The following is an 18,111-nucleotide window of genomic DNA, read 5'->3' as shown; positions in this document are numbered from 1 at the left end:
AGCGTAAACTCAGAATGTAATGCCAAAAAGTTTACGCTTCGTGTGGCAGGCATAATCGCATAAAAGTTTATACCGAAACGTCAAATGCAATTACATTCGGGCACCTGCAATTACACTATGCTATTACATCAATTACATGCGTTTCTGGGCACAAAAAACATAAATCGACGAGATAAGTTGATTTCTGAACATCTTTTTATATATTTTAAGATGTTTTTACTGTATATTAGCGATTGTAGAACATTCAATTCATCATAACGCTACGCTTCATGTTGGTGCTGTGTTTACGCTTGCTTTTACGCTCGGATTTACGCTCCGCCGGCCTATAATCTTTTTGACATAAGTATAATCTTTTTGGCATTACACTCTCAGTTTATACGAGAGTTTACGCTTCGTGTATTCCTACCTTGAGAAGTAAGAAATCCGTAATTCTCAAAGCGAATACCAACGGATTTCTTACTTGTCAGAGCGTATCCAACGCAACCAAAACATAGGCAACGACTGTCAATTTTTTTCATTAATTTTTCTAATTTTCGCGAGCGATTTTTGTTCGGTACCCGTGTGACAGAAATCGCTCACCGTCACTCAAATTGCCCTGTTAAGAGCCTAACAGGGCGCTAACAGGGTAGAAATCTTGCTGCTGTTTACAGGGCTTTTGCGCATGGATTGGTGCCATTTTCGACGCATTTTTGCGATGGTGTGTGTGCCATCCTACCGTACCCCGCTGGCAGGGACCAGCAACAAGTGCAGGGGTAAAAGGAAAACAAGCGGATGTTCCTCGGACACCCGCCTGGGCTAACCGGCGACCCGCGCCTACCTTGAGACCCACCGTGGCTGGGGAAAAGCCTGCGCCTTGGCGCAACGTTTTAGATGCTTAGGCATGGTCCGTCGTACGTTTGGGAGGAACGCTTTTAGGAGTAGCGAGAAAGTAAGGTGGTTTGAACAACGTTACTCCAAAATATAGTCGTTTCAGACCTTTGTTTTCGCGGTGCAAGTGCTTCGGCACTGCCACCCTCGCTGCGAGTCATCTCGAAAGAGGCATACAGCAGCAGGGTGGTAACGGAAAACCAAGCTAGTGGTTTAGTGGGTGAGAGTCCCACACTGTTCCCGAGGGGCTTCCTCAGGTTCGTACATTAGTATTCCACCTAGTTTGTTAAACTAAAAAAAAAAAAAAAAAAAAAAACATGCATGCAAAATTGGCGAATCGGCGAATTGATATCGAATATATGGTTTATTTCAAAATTTATGAAACATTGAAAATCGACTAATTTTAAGAAAACTTTATTGGAATTTTAGGCAAACTTGCATGCAAAATTGGCGAATCGACGAATTAATATCGAATATATGGTTTATTTCAAAGTTTATGAAAAATTGAAAATCGACGAATTTTAAGAAAACTTGTATGCAAAATTGGCGAATGGACGAATTGATATCGAATATATGGTTATTTCAAAATTTATGAAAAATTGAAAATCGACGAATTTTAAGCAAACTTGCATGCAAAATTGGCGAATGGACGAATTGATATCGAATATATATTATTTCAAAATTTATGAAAAATTGAAAATCGGATAATTTTAAGAAAACTTGCATGCAATATGCATGCAAAATTGGCGAATCGACGAATTGATATCGAATATATGGTTTATTTCAAAATTGATGAAAAATTGAAAATCGACGAATTTTAAGAAAACTTGCATGCAAAATTGGCGAATCGACGAATTGATATCGAATATATGGTTTATTTCAAAATTTATGAAAAATTGAAAATCGACGAATTTTAAGAAAACTTGCATGCAAAATTGGCGAATGGACGAATTGATATCGAATATATGGTTATTTCAAAATGTATGAAACATAGAAAATCGACTAATTTTAAGAAAACTTGCATGCAACTTGCATGCAAAATTGGCGAATCGACGAATTGATATCGAATATATGGTTTATTTCAAAATTTATGAAAAATTAAAAATCGACGAATTTTAAGAAAACTTGCATGCAAAATTGGCGAATCGACGAATTGATATCCAATATATGGTTTATTTCAAAATTTATGAAAAATTGAAAATCAACGAATTTTAGGCAAACTTGCATGCAAAATTGGTGAATCGACGAATTAATATCGAATATATGGTTTATTTCAAAATTTGTGAAAAATTTAAAATCGACCAATTTTAAGAAAACTTGCATGCAAAATTGGCGAATCGACGAATTAATATCGCATATATGGTTTATTTCAAAATTTATGAAAAATTTAAAATCGACCAATTTTAAGAAAACTTGCATGCAAAATTGGCGAATCGACGAATTGATATCGAATATATGGTTATTTCAAAATTTATGAAAAATTGAAAATCGACTAATTTTAAGAAAACTTGCATGCAACATGCATGCAAAATTGGCGAATCGACGAATTGATATCGAATATATGGTTTATTTCAAAATTTATGAAAAATTGAAAATCGACGAATTTTAAGAAAACTTGCATGCAAAATTGACGAATCGACGAATTGATATCGAATATATGGTTTATTTCAAAATTTATGAAAAATTGAAAATCGACGAATTTTAGGCAAATTTGCATGCAGAATTGGCAAATCGACGAATTGATATCGAATATATGGTTATTTCAAAATTTATGAAAAATTGAAAACGACGAATTTTAAGAAAACTTGCATGCAACATGCATGCAAAATTGGCGAATCGACGAATTGATATCGAATATATGGTTTATTTCAAAATTTATGAAAAATTTAAAATCGGCGAAGTTTAAGCAAACTTGCATGCAAAATTGGCGAATCGACGAATTAATATCGAATATATGGTTTATTTCAAAGTTCATGAAAAATTGAAAATCGACGAATTTTAAGAAAACTTGCATGCAAAATTGGCGAATGGACGAATTGATATCGAATATATGGTTATTTCAAAATTTATGAAAAATTGAAAATCGACTAATTTTTAGAAATTTTACATGCAACATGCATGCAAAATTGGCGAATCGACGAATTGATATCGAATATATGGTTTATTTCAAAATTGATGAAAAATTGAAAATCGGCGAATTTTAAGCAAACTTGCATGCAAAATTGGCGAATCGAAGAATTGATATCGAATATATGGTTTATTTCAAAATTTATGAAAAATTGAAAATCGGCGAATTTTAAGAAAACTTACATCTAACATGCATGCAAAATTGGCGAATCGGCGAATTGATATCGAATATATGGTTTATTTCAAAATTTATGAAAAATTGAAAATCGACTAATTTTTAGAAATTTTACATGCAACATGCATGCAAAATTGGCGAATCGACGAATTGATATCGAATATATGGTTTATTTCAAAATTGATGAAAAATTGAAAATCGGCGAATTTTAAGCAAACTTGCATGCAAAATTGGCGAATCGACGAATTGATATCGAATATATGGTTTATTTCAAAATTGATGAAAAATTGAAAATCGGCGAATTTTAAGCAAACTTGCATGCAAAATTGGCGAATCGACGAATTGATATCGAATATATGGTTTATTTCAAAATTTATGAAAAATTGAAAATCGGCGAATTTTAAGAAAACTTACATCTAACATGCATGCAAAATTGGCGAATCGGCGAATTGATATCGAATATATGGTTTATTTCAAAATTTATGAAAAATTGAAAATCGACTAATTTTTAGAAATTTTACATGCAACATGCATGCAAAATTGGCGAATCGACGAATTGATATCGAATATATGGTTTATTTCAAAATTGATGAAAAATTGAAAATCGGCGAATTTTAAGCAAACTTGCATGCAAAATTGGCGAATCGACGAATTGATATCGAATATATGGTTTATTTCAAAATTTATGAAAAATTGAAAATCGACGAATTTTAAGCAAACTTGCATGCAAAATTGGCGAATCGGCGAATTGATATCGAATATATGGTTTATTGCAAAATTTATGAAAAATTGAAAATCGACGAATTTTAGGAAAACTTGCATACAACTTGCATGCAAAATTGGCGAATCGACGAATTGATATCGAATGCAAGGTTCATTTCATAAAATTTGGAAAATTGAAAATCTACGAATTTTAAGAACACTTGCATGCAAAATTGGCGAATGGACGAATTGATATCGAATATATGGTTATTTCAAAATTTATGAAAAATTGAAAATCGAATAATTTTAAGATATTTTACATGCAACATGCATGCAAAATTGGCAAATCGACGAATTGATATCGAATATATGGTTTATTTCAAAATTTATGAAAAATTGAAAATCGGCGAATTTTAAGAAAACTTACATCTAACATGCATGCAAAATTGGCGAATCGGCGAATTGATATCGAATATATGGTTTATTTCAAAATTTATGAAAAATTGAAAATCGACTAATTTTTAGAAATTTTACATGCAACATGCATGCAAAATTGGCGAATCGACGAATTGATATCGAATATATGGTTTATTTCAAAATTGATGAAAAATTGAAAATCGGCGAATTTTAAGCAAACTTGCATGCAAAATTGGCGAATCGACGAATTGATATCGAATATATGGTTTATTTCAAAACTTATGAAAAATTGAAAATCGACGAATTTTAGGAAAACTTGCATACAACTTGCATGCAAAATTGGCGAATCGACGAATTGATATCGAATGCAAGGTTCATTTCATAAAATTTGGAAAATTGAAAATCTACGAATTTTAAGAACACTTGCATGCAAAATTGGCGAATGGACGAATTGATATCGAATATATGGTTATTTCAAAATTTATGAAAAATTGAAAATCGAATAATTTTAAGATATTTTACATGCAACATGCATGCAAAATTGGCAAATCGACGAATTGATATCGAATATATGGTTTATTTCAAAATTTATGAAAAATTGAAAATCGACGAATTTTAAGCAAACTTGTATGCAAAATTGGCGAATCGACGAATTGATATCGAATATATGGTTTATTTCAAAATTTATGAAAAATTGAAAATCGGCGAATTTAAGAAAACTTACATCTAACATGCATGCAAAATTGGCGAATCGGCGAATTGATATCGAATATATGGTTTATTTCAAAATTTATGAAAAATTGAAAATCGACGAATTTTAGGAAAACTTGCAAACAACTTGCATGCAAAATTGGCGAATCGACGAATTGATAACGAATATTTGGTTTATTTCAAAATTTATGAAAAATTGAAAATCGGCGAATTTAAGAAAACTTGCATGCAACATGCATGCAAAATTGGCGAATCGACGAATTGATATCGAATGCAAGGTTCATTTCATAAAATATGGAAAATTGAAAATCGACGAATTTTAAGAACACTTGCATGCAAAATTGGCGAATGGACGAATTGATATCGAATATATGGTTATTTCAAAATTTATGAAAAATTGAAAATCGACGCATTTTAAGAAAACTTACATCTAACATGCATGCAAAATTGGCGAATCGGCGAATTGATATCGAATATATGGTTTATTTCAAAATTTATTAAAAATTGAAAATCGACTAATTTTAAGAAATTTTACATGCAACATGCATGCAAAATTGGCAAATCGACGAATTGATATCGAATATATGGTTCATTTCCAAATTTATGAAAAATTGAAAATCGACTAATTTTAAGAAATTTTACATGCAACATGCATGCAAAATTGGCGAATCGACGAATTGATATCGAATATATGGTTTATTTCAAAATTTATGAAAAATTGAAAATCGACGAATTTTAGGAAAACTTGCATACAACTTGCATGCAAAATTGGCGAATCGACGAATTGATATCGAATGCAAGGTTCATTTAAAAAAATATGGAAAATTGAAAATCGACGAATTTTAAGAACACTTGCATGCAAAATTGGCGAAAGGACGAATTGATATCGAATATATGGTTATTTCAAAATTTATGAAAAATTGAAAATCGGCGAATTTTAAGAAAACTTGCATGCAACATGCATGCTAAATTGGCGAATCGACGAATTGATATCGAATATATGGTTTATTTCATAATTTATGAAAAATTGAAAATCGACGCATTTTAAGAAAACTTACATCTAACATGCATGCAAAATTGGCGAATCGGCGAATTGATATCGAATATATGGTTTATTTCAAAATTTATGAAAAATTGAAAATCGACTAATTTTAAGAAATTTTACATGCAACATGCATGCAAAATTGGCAAATCGACGAATTGATATCGAATATATGGTTTATTTCAAAATTTATGAAAAATTGAAAATCGGCGAATTTTAAGAAAACTTACATCTAACATGCATGCAAAATTGGCGAATCGGCGAATTGATATCGAATATATGGTTATTTCAAAATTTATGAAAAATTGAAAATCGACGAATTTTAGGAAAACTTGCATGCAACTTGCATGCAAAATTGGCGAATCGACGAATTGATATCGAATGCAAGGTTCATTTAAAAAAATATGGAAAATTGAAAATCGACGAATTTTAAGAACACTTGCATGCAAAATTGGCGAAAGGACGAATTGATATCGAATATATGGTTATTTCAAAATTTATGAAAAATTGAAAATCGACTAATTTTAAGAAAACTTGCATGCAACATGCATGCGAAATTGGCGAATCGACGAATTGATATCGAATATATGGTTTATTTCAAAATTTATGAAAAATTGAAAATCGACGAATTTTAAGAAAACGTACATCTAACATGCATGCAAAATTGGCGAATCGGCGAATTGATATCGAATATATGGTTATTTCAAAATTTATGAAAAATTGAAAATCGACTAATTTTAAGAAAACTTGCATGCAACATGCATGCGAAATTGGCGAATCGACGAATTGATATCGAATATATGGTTTATTTCAAAATTTATGAAAAATTGAAAATCGACGAATTTTAAGAAAACGTACATCTAACATGCATGCAAAATTGGCGAATCGGCGAATTGATATCGAATATATGGTTATTTCAAAATTTATGAAAAATTGAAAATCGACTAATTTTAAGAAAACTTGCATGCAACATGCATGCGAAATTGGCGAATCGACGAATTGATATCGAATATATGGTTTATTTCAAAATTTATGAAAAATTGAAAATCGACGAATTTTAAGAAAACGTACATCTAACATGCATGCAAAATTGGCGAATCGACGAATTGATATCGAATATATGGTTTATTTCAAAATTTATGAAAAATTGAAAATCGACGAATTTTAAGCAAACTTGCATGCAAAATTGGCGAATCGGCGAATTGATATCGAATATATGGTTTATTTCAAAATTTATGAAAAATTGAAAATCGACGAATTTTAGGAAAACTTGCATACAACTTGCATGCAAAATTGGCGAATCGACGAATTGATATCGAATGCAAGGTTCATTTCATAAAATTTGGAAAATTGAAAATCTACGAATTTTAAGAACACTTGCATGCAAAATTGGCGAATGGACGAATTGATATCGAATATATGGTTATTTCAAAATTTATGAAAAATTGAAAATCGAATAATTTTAAGATATTTTACATGCAACATGCATGCAAAATTGGCAAATCGACGAATTGATATCGAATATATGGTTTATTTCAAAATTTATGAAAAATTGAAAATCGACGAATTTTAAGCAAACTTGTATGCAAAATTGGCGAATCGACGAATTGATATCGAATATATGGTTTATTTCAAAATTTATGAAAAATTGAAAATCGGCGAATTTAAGAAAACTTACATCTAACATGCATGCAAAATTGGCGAATCGGCGAATTGATATCGAATATATGGTTTATTTCAAAATTTATGAAAAATTGAAAATCGAATAATTTTAAGATATTTTACATGCAACATGCATGCAAAATTGGCAAATCGACGAATTGATATCGAATATATGGTTTATTTCAAAATTCATGAAAAATTGAAAATCGACGAATTTTAGGAAAACTTGCAAACAACTTGCATGCAAAATTGGCGAATCGACGAATTGATAACGAATATTTGGTTTATTTCAAAATTTATGAAAAATTGAAAATCGGCGAATTTAAGAAAACTTGCATGCAACATGCATGCAAAATTGGCGAATCGACGAATTGATATCGAATGCAAGGTTCATTTCATAAAATATGGAAAATTGAAAATCGACGAATTTTAAGAACACTTGCATGCAAAATTGGCGAATGGACGAATTGATATCGAATATATGGTTATTTCAAAATTTATGAAAAATTGAAAATCGACGCATTTTAAGAAAACTTACATCTAACATGCATGCAAAATTGGCGAATCGGCGAATTGATATCGAATATATGGTTTATTTCAAAATTTATTAAAAATTGAAAATCGACTAATTTTAAGAAATTTTACATGCAACATGCATGCAAAATTGGCAAATCGACGAATTGATATCGAATATATGGTTCATTTCCAAATTTATGAAAAATTGAAAATCGACTAATTTTAAGAAATTTTACATGCAACATGCATGCAAAATTGGCAAATCGACGAATTGATATCGAATATATGGTTTATTTCAAAATTTATGAAAAATTGAAAATCGACTAATTTTTAGAAATTTTACATGCAACATGCATGCAAAATTGGCGAATCGACGAATTGATATCGAATATATGGTTTATTTCAAAATTGATGAAAAATTGAAAATCGGCGAATTTTAAGCAAACTTGCATGCAAAATTGGCGAATCGACGAATTGATATCGAATATATGGTTTATTTCAAAATTTATGAAAAATTGAAAATCGACGAATTTTAAGCAAACTTGCATGCAAAATTGGCGAATCGGCGAATTGATATCGAATATATGGTTTATTGCAAAATTTATGAAAAATTGAAAATCGACGAATTTTAAGCAAACTTGCATGCAAAATTGGCGAATGGACGAATTGATATCGAATATATATTATTTCAAAATTTATGAAAAATTGAAAATCGGATAATTTTAAGAAAACTTGCATGCAATATGCATGCAAAATTGGCGAATCGACGAATTGATATCGAATATATGGTTTATTTCAAAATTGATGAAAAATTGAAAATCGACGAATTTTAAGAAAACTTGCATGCAAAATTGGCGAATCGACGAATTGATATCGAATATATGGTTTATTTCAAAATTTATGAAAAATTGAAAATCGACGAATTTTCAGCAAACTTGCATGCAAAATTGGCGAATCGACGAATTGATATCGAATATGGTTATTTCAAAATTTATGAAAAATTGAAAATCGACTAATTTTAAGAAAACTTGCATGCAACTTGCATGCAAAATTGGCGAATCGACGAATTGATATCGAATATATGGTTTATTTCAAAATTTATGAAAAATTAAAAATCGACGAATTTTAAGAAAACTTGCATGCAAAATTGGCGAATCGACGAATTGATATCCAATATATGGTTTATTTCAAAATTTATGAAAAATTGAAAATCAACGAATTTTAGGCAAACTTGCATGCAAAATTGGTGAATCGACGAATTAATATCGAATATATGGTTTATTTCAAAATTTGTGAAAAATTTAAAATCGACCAATTTTAAGAAAACTTGCATGCAAAATTGGCGAATCGACGAATTAATATCGCATATATGGTTTATTTCAAAATTTATGAAAAATTTAAAATCGACCAATTTTAAGAAAACTTGCATGCAAAATTGGCGAATCGACGAATTGATATCGAATATATGGTTATTTCAAAATTTATGAAAAATTGAAAATCGACTAATTTTAAGAAAACTTGCATGCAACATGCATGCAAAATTGGCGAATCGACGAATTGATATCGAATATATGGTTTATTTCAAAATTTATGAAAAATTGAAAATCGACGAATTTTAAGAAAACTTGCATGCAAAATTGACGAATCGACGAATTGATATCGAATATATGGTTTATTTCAAAATTTATGAAAAATTGAAAATCGACGAATTTTAGGCAAATTTGCATGCAGAATTGGCAAATCGACGAATTGATATCGAATATATGGTTATTTCAAAATTTATGAAAAATTGAAAACGACGAATTTTAAGAAAACTTGCATGCAACATGCATGCAAAATTGGCGAATCGACGAATTGATATCGAATATATGGTTTATTTCAAAATTTATGAAAAATTTAAAATCGGCGAAGTTTAAGCAAACTTGCATGCAAAATTGGCGAATCGACGAATTAATATCGAATATATGGTTTATTTCAAAGTTCATGAAAAATTGAAAATCGACGAATTTTAAGAAAACTTGCATGCAAAATTGGCGAATGGACGAATTGATATCGAATATATGGTTATTTCAAAATTTATGAAAAATTGAAAATCGACTAATTTTTAGAAATTTTACATGCAACATGCATGCAAAATTGGCGAATCGACGAATTGATATCGAATATATGGTTTATTTCAAAATTGATGAAAAATTGAAAATCGGCGAATTTTAAGCAAACTTGCATGCAAAATTGGCGAATCGAAGAATTGATATCGAATATATGGTTTATTTCAAAATTTATGAAAAATTGAAAATCGGCGAATTTTAAGAAAACTTACATCTAACATGCATGCAAAATTGGCGAATCGGCGAATTGATATCGAATATATGGTTTATTTCAAAATTTATGAAAAATTGAAAATCGACTAATTTTTAGAAATTTTACATGCAACATGCATGCAAAATTGGCGAATCGACGAATTGATATCGAATATATGGTTTATTTCAAAATTGATGAAAAATTGAAAATCGGCGAATTTTAAGCAAACTTGCATGCAAAATTGGCGAATCGACGAATTGATATCGAATATATGGTTTATTTCAAAATTGATGAAAAATTGAAAATCGGCGAATTTTAAGCAAACTTGCATGCAAAATTGGCGAATCGACGAATTGATATCGAATATATGGTTTATTTCAAAATTTATGAAAAATTGAAAATCGGCGAATTTTAAGAAAACTTACATCTAACATGCATGCAAAATTGGCGAATCGGCGAATTGATATCGAATATATGGTTTATTTCAAAATTTATGAAAAATTGAAAATCGACTAATTTTTAGAAATTTTACATGCAACATGCATGCAAAATTGGCGAATCGACGAATTGATATCGAATATATGGTTTATTTCAAAATTGATGAAAAATTGAAAATCGGCGAATTTTAAGCAAACTTGCATGCAAAATTGGCGAATCGACGAATTGATATCGAATATATGGTTTATTTCAAAATTTATGAAAAATTGAAAATCGACGAATTTTAAGCAAACTTGCATGCAAAATTGGCGAATCGGCGAATTGATATCGAATATATGGTTTATTGCAAAATTTATGAAAAATTGAAAATCGACGAATTTTAGGAAAACTTGCATACAACTTGCATGCAAAATTGGCGAATCGACGAATTGATATCGAATGCAAGGTTCATTTCATAAAATTTGGAAAATTGAAAATCTACGAATTTTAAGAACACTTGCATGCAAAATTGGCGAATGGACGAATTGATATCGAATATATGGTTATTTCAAAATTTATGAAAAATTGAAAATCGAATAATTTTAAGATATTTTACATGCAACATGCATGCAAAATTGGCAAATCGACGAATTGATATCGAATATATGGTTTATTTCAAAATTTATGAAAAATTGAAAATCGGCGAATTTTAAGAAAACTTACATCTAACATGCATGCAAAATTGGCGAATCGGCGAATTGATATCGAATATATGGTTTATTTCAAAATTTATGAAAAATTGAAAATCGACTAATTTTTAGAAATTTTACATGCAACATGCATGCAAAATTGGCGAATCGACGAATTGATATCGAATATATGGTTTATTTCAAAATTGATGAAAAATTGAAAATCGGCGAATTTTAAGCAAACTTGCATGCAAAATTGGCGAATCGACGAATTGATTTCGAATATATGGTTTATTTCAAAACTTATGAAAAATTGAAAATCGACGAATTTTAGGAAAACTTGCATACAACTTGCATGCAAAATTGGCGAATCGACGAATTGATATCGAATGCAAGGTTCATTTCATAAAATTTGGAAAATTGAAAATCTACGAATTTTAAGAACACTTGCATGCAAAATTGGCGAATGGACGAATTGATATCGAATATATGGTTATTTCAAAATTTATGAAAAATTGAAAATCGAATAATTTTAAGAAATTTTACATGCAACATGCATGCAAAATTGGCAAATCGACGAATTGATATCGAATATATGGTTTATTTCAAAATTTATGAAAAATTGAAAATCGACGAATTTTAAGCAAACTTGTATGCAAAATTGGCGAATCGACGAATTGATATCGAATATATGGTTTATTTCAAAATTTATGAAAAATTGAAAATCGGCGAATTTAAGAAAACTTACATCTAACATGCATGCAAAATTGGCGAATCGGCGAATTGATATCGAATATATGGTTTATTTCAAAATTTATGAAAAATTGAAAATCGACGAATTTTAGGAAAACTTGCAAACAACTTGCATGCAAAATTGGCGAATCGACGAATTGATAACGAATATTTGGTTTATTTCAAAATTTATGAAAAATTGAAAATCGGCGAATTTAAGAAAACTTGCATGCAAAATTGGCGAATGGACGAATTGATATCGAATATATGGTTATTTCAAAATTTATGAAAAATTGAAAATCGACGCATTTTAAGAAAACTTACATCTAACATGCATGCAAAATTGGCGAATCGGCGAATTGATATCGAATATATGGTTTATTTCAAAATTTATTAAAAATTGAAAATCGACTAATTTTAAGAAATTTTACATGCAACATGCATGCAAAATTGGCAAATCGACGAATTGATATCGAATATATGGTTCATTTCCAAATTTATGAAAAATTGAAAATCGACTAATTTTAAGAAATTTTACATGCAACATGCATGCAAAATTGGCGAATCGACGAATTGATATCGAATATATGGTTTATTTCAAAATTTATGAAAAATTGAAAATCGACGAATTTTAGGAAAACTTGCATACAACTTGCATGCAAAATTGGCGAATCGACGAATTGATATCGAATGCAAGGTTCATTTAAAAAAATATGGAAAATTGAAAATCGACGAATTTTAAGAACACTTGCATGCAAAATTGGCGAAAGGACGAATTGATATCGAATATATGGTTATTTCAAAATTTATGAAAAATTGAAAATCGGCGAATTTTAAGAAAACTTGCATGCAACATGCATGCTAAATTGGCGAATCGACGAATTGATATCGAATATATGGTTTATTTCATAATTTATGAAAAATTGAAAATCGACGCATTTTAAGAAAACTTACATCTAACATGCATGCAAAATTGGCGAATCGGCGAATTGATATCGAATATATGGTTTATTTCAAAATTTATGAAAAATTGAAAATCGACTAATTTTAAGAAATTTTACATGCAACATGCATGCAAAATTGGCAAATCGACGAATTGATATCGAATATATGGTTTATTTCAAAATTTATGAAAAATTGAAAATCGGCGAATTTTAAGAAAACTTACATCTAACATGCATGCAAAATTGGCGAATCGGCGAATTGATATCGAATATATGGTTATTTCAAAATTTATGAAAAATTGAAAATCGACGAATTTTAGGAAAACTTGCATGCAACTTGCATGCAAAATTGGCGAATCGACGAATTGATATCGAATGCAAGGTTCATTTAAAAAAATATGGAAAATTGAAAATCGACGAATTTTAAGAACACTTGCATGCAAAATTGGCGAAAGGACGAATTGATATCGAATATATGGTTATTTCAAAATTTATGAAAAATTGAAAATCGACTAATTTTAAGAAAACTTGCATGCAACATGCATGCGAAATTGGCGAATCGACGAATTGATATCGAATATATGGTTTATTTCAAAATTTATGAAAAATTGAAAATCGACGAATTTTAAGAAAACGTACATCTAACATGCATGCAAAATTGGCGAATCGGCGAATTGATATCGAATATATGGTTATTTCAAAATTTATGAAAAATTGAAAATCGACTAATTTTAAGAAAACTTGCATGCAACATGCATGCGAAATTGGCGAATCGACGAATTGATATCGAATATATGGTTTATTTCAAAATTTATGAAAAATTGAAAATCGACGAATTTTAAGAAAACGTACATCTAACATGCATGCAAAATTGGCGAATCGGCGAATTGATATCGAATATATGGTTATTTCAAAATTTATGAAAAATTGAAAATCGACTAATTTTAAGAAAACTTGCATGCAACATGCATGCGAAATTGGCGAATCGACGAATTGATATCGAATATATGGTTTATTTCAAAATTTATGAAAAATTGAAAATCGACGAATTTTAAGAAAACGTACATCTAACATGCATGCAAAATTGGCGAATCGACGAATTGATATCGAATATATGGTTTATTTCAAAATTTATGAAAAATTGAAAATCGACGAATTTTAAGCAAACTTGCATGCAAAATTGGCGAATCGGCGAATTGATATCGAATATATGGTTTATTTCAAAATTTATGAAAAATTGAAAATCGACGAATTTTAGGAAAACTTGCATACAACTTGCATGCAAAATTGGCGAATCGACGAATTGATATCGAATGCAAGGTTCATTTCATAAAATTTGGAAAATTGAAAATCTACGAATTTTAAGAACACTTGCATGCAAAATTGGCGAATGGACGAATTGATATCGAATATATGGTTATTTCAAAATTTATGAAAAATTGAAAATCGAATAATTTTAAGATATTTTACATGCAACATGCATGCAAAATTGGCAAATCGACGAATTGATATCGAATATATGGTTTATTTCAAAATTTATGAAAAATTGAAAATCGACGAATTTTAAGCAAACTTGTATGCAAAATTGGCGAATCGACGAATTGATATCGAATATATGGTTTATTTCAAAATTTATGAAAAATTGAAAATCGGCGAATTTAAGAAAACTTACATCTAACATGCATGCAAAATTGGCGAATCGGCGAATTGATATCGAATATATGGTTTATTTCAAAATTTATGAAAAATTGAAAATCGAATAATTTTAAGATATTTTACATGCAACATGCATGCAAAATTGGCAAATCGACGAATTGATATCGAATATATGGTTTATTTCAAAATTCATGAAAAATTGAAAATCGACGAATTTTAGGAAAACTTGCAAACAACTTGCATGCAAAATTGGCGAATCGACGAATTGATAACGAATATTTGGTTTATTTCAAAATTTATGAAAAATTGAAAATCGGCGAATTTAAGAAAACTTGCATGCAACATGCATGCAAAATTGGCGAATCGACGAATTGATATCGAATGCAAGGTTCATTTCATAAAATATGGAAAATTGAAAATCGACGAATTTTAAGAACACTTGCATGCAAAATTGGCGAATGGACGAATTGATATCGAATATATGGTTATTTCAAAATTTATGAAAAATTGAAAATCGACGCATTTTAAGAAAACTTACATCTAACATGCATGCAAAATTGGCGAATCGGCGAATTGATATCGAATATATGGTTTATTTCAAAATTTATTAAAAATTGAAAATCGACTAATTTTAAGAAATTTTACATGCAACATGCATGCAAAATTGGCAAATCGACGAATTGATATCGAATATATGGTTCATTTCCAAATTTATGAAAAATTGAAAATCGACTAATTTTAAGAAATTTTACATGCAACATGCATGCAAAATTGGCGAATCGACGAATTGATATCGAATAAATGGTTTATTTCAAAATTTATGAAAAATTGAAAATCGACGAATTTTAGGAAAACTTGCATACAACTTGCATGCAAAATTGGCGAATCGACGAATTGATATCGAATGCAAGGTTCATTTAAAAAAATATGGAAAATTGAAAATCGACGAATTTTAAGAACACTTGCATGCAAAATTGGCGAATCGACGAATTGATATCGAATATATGGTTATTTCAAAATTTATGAAAAATTGAAAATCGGCGAATTTTAAGAAAACTTGCATGCAACATGCATGCTAAATTGGCGAATCGACGAATTGATATCGAATATATGGTTTATTTCATAATTTATGAAAAATTGAAAATCGACGCATTTTAAGAAAACTTACATCTAACATGCATGCAAAATTGGCGAATCGGCGAATTGATATCGAATATATGGTTTATTTCAAAATTTATGAAAAATTGAAAATCGACTAATTTTAAGAAATTTTACATGCAACATGCATGCAAAATTGGCAAATCGACGAATTGATATCGAATATATGGTTTATTTCAAAATTTATGAAAAATTGAAAATCGGCGAATTTTAAGAAAACTTACATCTAACATGCATGCAAAATTGGCGAATCGGCGAATTGATATCGAATATATGGTTATTTCAAAATTTATGAAAAATTGAAAATCGACGAATTTTAGGAAAACTTGCATGCAACTTGCATGCAAAATTGGCGAATCGACGAATTGATATCGAATGCAAGGTTCATTTAAAAAAATATGGAAAATTGAAAATCGACGAATTTTAAGAACACTTGCATGCAAAATTGGCGAAAGGACGAATTGATATCGAATATATGGTTATTTCAAAATTTATGAAAAATTGAAAATCAACTAATTTTAAGAAAACTTGCATGCAACATGCATGCGAAATTGGCGAATCGACGAATTGATATCGAATATATGGTTTATTTCAAAATTTATGAAAAATTGAAAATCGACGAATTTTAAGAAAACGTACATCTAACATGCATGCAAAATTGGCGAATCGGCGAATTGATATCGAATATATGGTTTATTTCAAAATTTATTAAAAATTGAAAATCGACTAATTTTAAGAAATTTTACATGCAACATGAATGCTAAATTGGCAAATCGACGAATTGATATCGAATATATGGTTTATTTCCAAATTTATGAAAAATTGAAAATCGACTAATTTTAAGAAATTTTACATGCAACATGCATGCAAAATTGGCGAATCGACGAATTGATATCGAATATATGGTTTATTTCAAAATTTATGAAAAATTGAAAATCGACGAATTTTAGGAAAACTTGCATACAACTTGCATGCAAAATTGGCGAATCGACGAATTGATATCGAATGCAAGGTTCATTTAAAAAAATATGGAAAATTGAAAATCGACGAATTTTAAGAACACTTGCATGCAAAATTGGCGAAAGGACGAATTGATATCGAATATATGGTTATTTCAAAATTTATGAAAAATTGAAAATCGGCGAATTTTAAGAAAACTTGCATGCAACATGCATGCTAAATTGGCGAATCGACGAATTGATATCGAATACATGGTTTATTTCATAATTTATGAAAAATTGAAAATCGACGCATTTTAAGAAAACTTACATCTAACATGCATGCAAAATTGGCGAATCGGCGAATTGATATCGAATATATGGTTTATTTCAAAATTTATAAAAAATTGAAAGTCGACTAATTTTAAGAAATTTTACATGCAACATGCATGCAAAATTGGCAAATCGACGAATTGATATCGAATATATGGTTTATTTCAAAATTTATGAAAAATTGAAAATCGGCGAATTTTAAGAAAACTTACATCTAACATGCATGCAAAATTGGCGAATCGGCGAATTGATATCGAATATATGGTTATTTCAAAATTTATGAAAAATTGAAAATCGACGAATTTTAGGAAAACTTGCATGCAACTTGCATGCAAAATTGGCGAATCGACGAATTGATATCGAATGCAAGGTTCATTTAAAAAAATATGGAAAATTGAAAATCGACGAATTTTAAGAACACTTGCATGCAAAATTGGCGAATGGACGAATTGATATCGAATATATGGTTATTTCAAAATTTATGAAACATTGAAAATTGTCTAATTTTAAGAAAACTTGCATGCAACATGCATGCGAAATTGGCGAATCGACGAATTGATATCGAATATATGGTTTATTTCAAAATTTATGAAAAATTGAAAATCGACGAATTTTAAGCAAACTTGCATGCAAAATTGGCGAATGGACGAATTGATATCGAATGCAAGGTTCATTTCATAAAATAGGAAAATTGAAAATCGACGAATTTTAAGAACACTTGCAT

Source organism: Anopheles aquasalis, chromosome 3, assembly GCF_943734665.1.
Source record: "Anopheles aquasalis chromosome 3, idAnoAquaMG_Q_19, whole genome shotgun sequence".
Taxonomy (NCBI): Eukaryota; Metazoa; Arthropoda; class Insecta; order Diptera; family Culicidae; genus Anopheles; species Anopheles aquasalis.
This window is presented reverse-complemented; position numbering follows the sequence as displayed.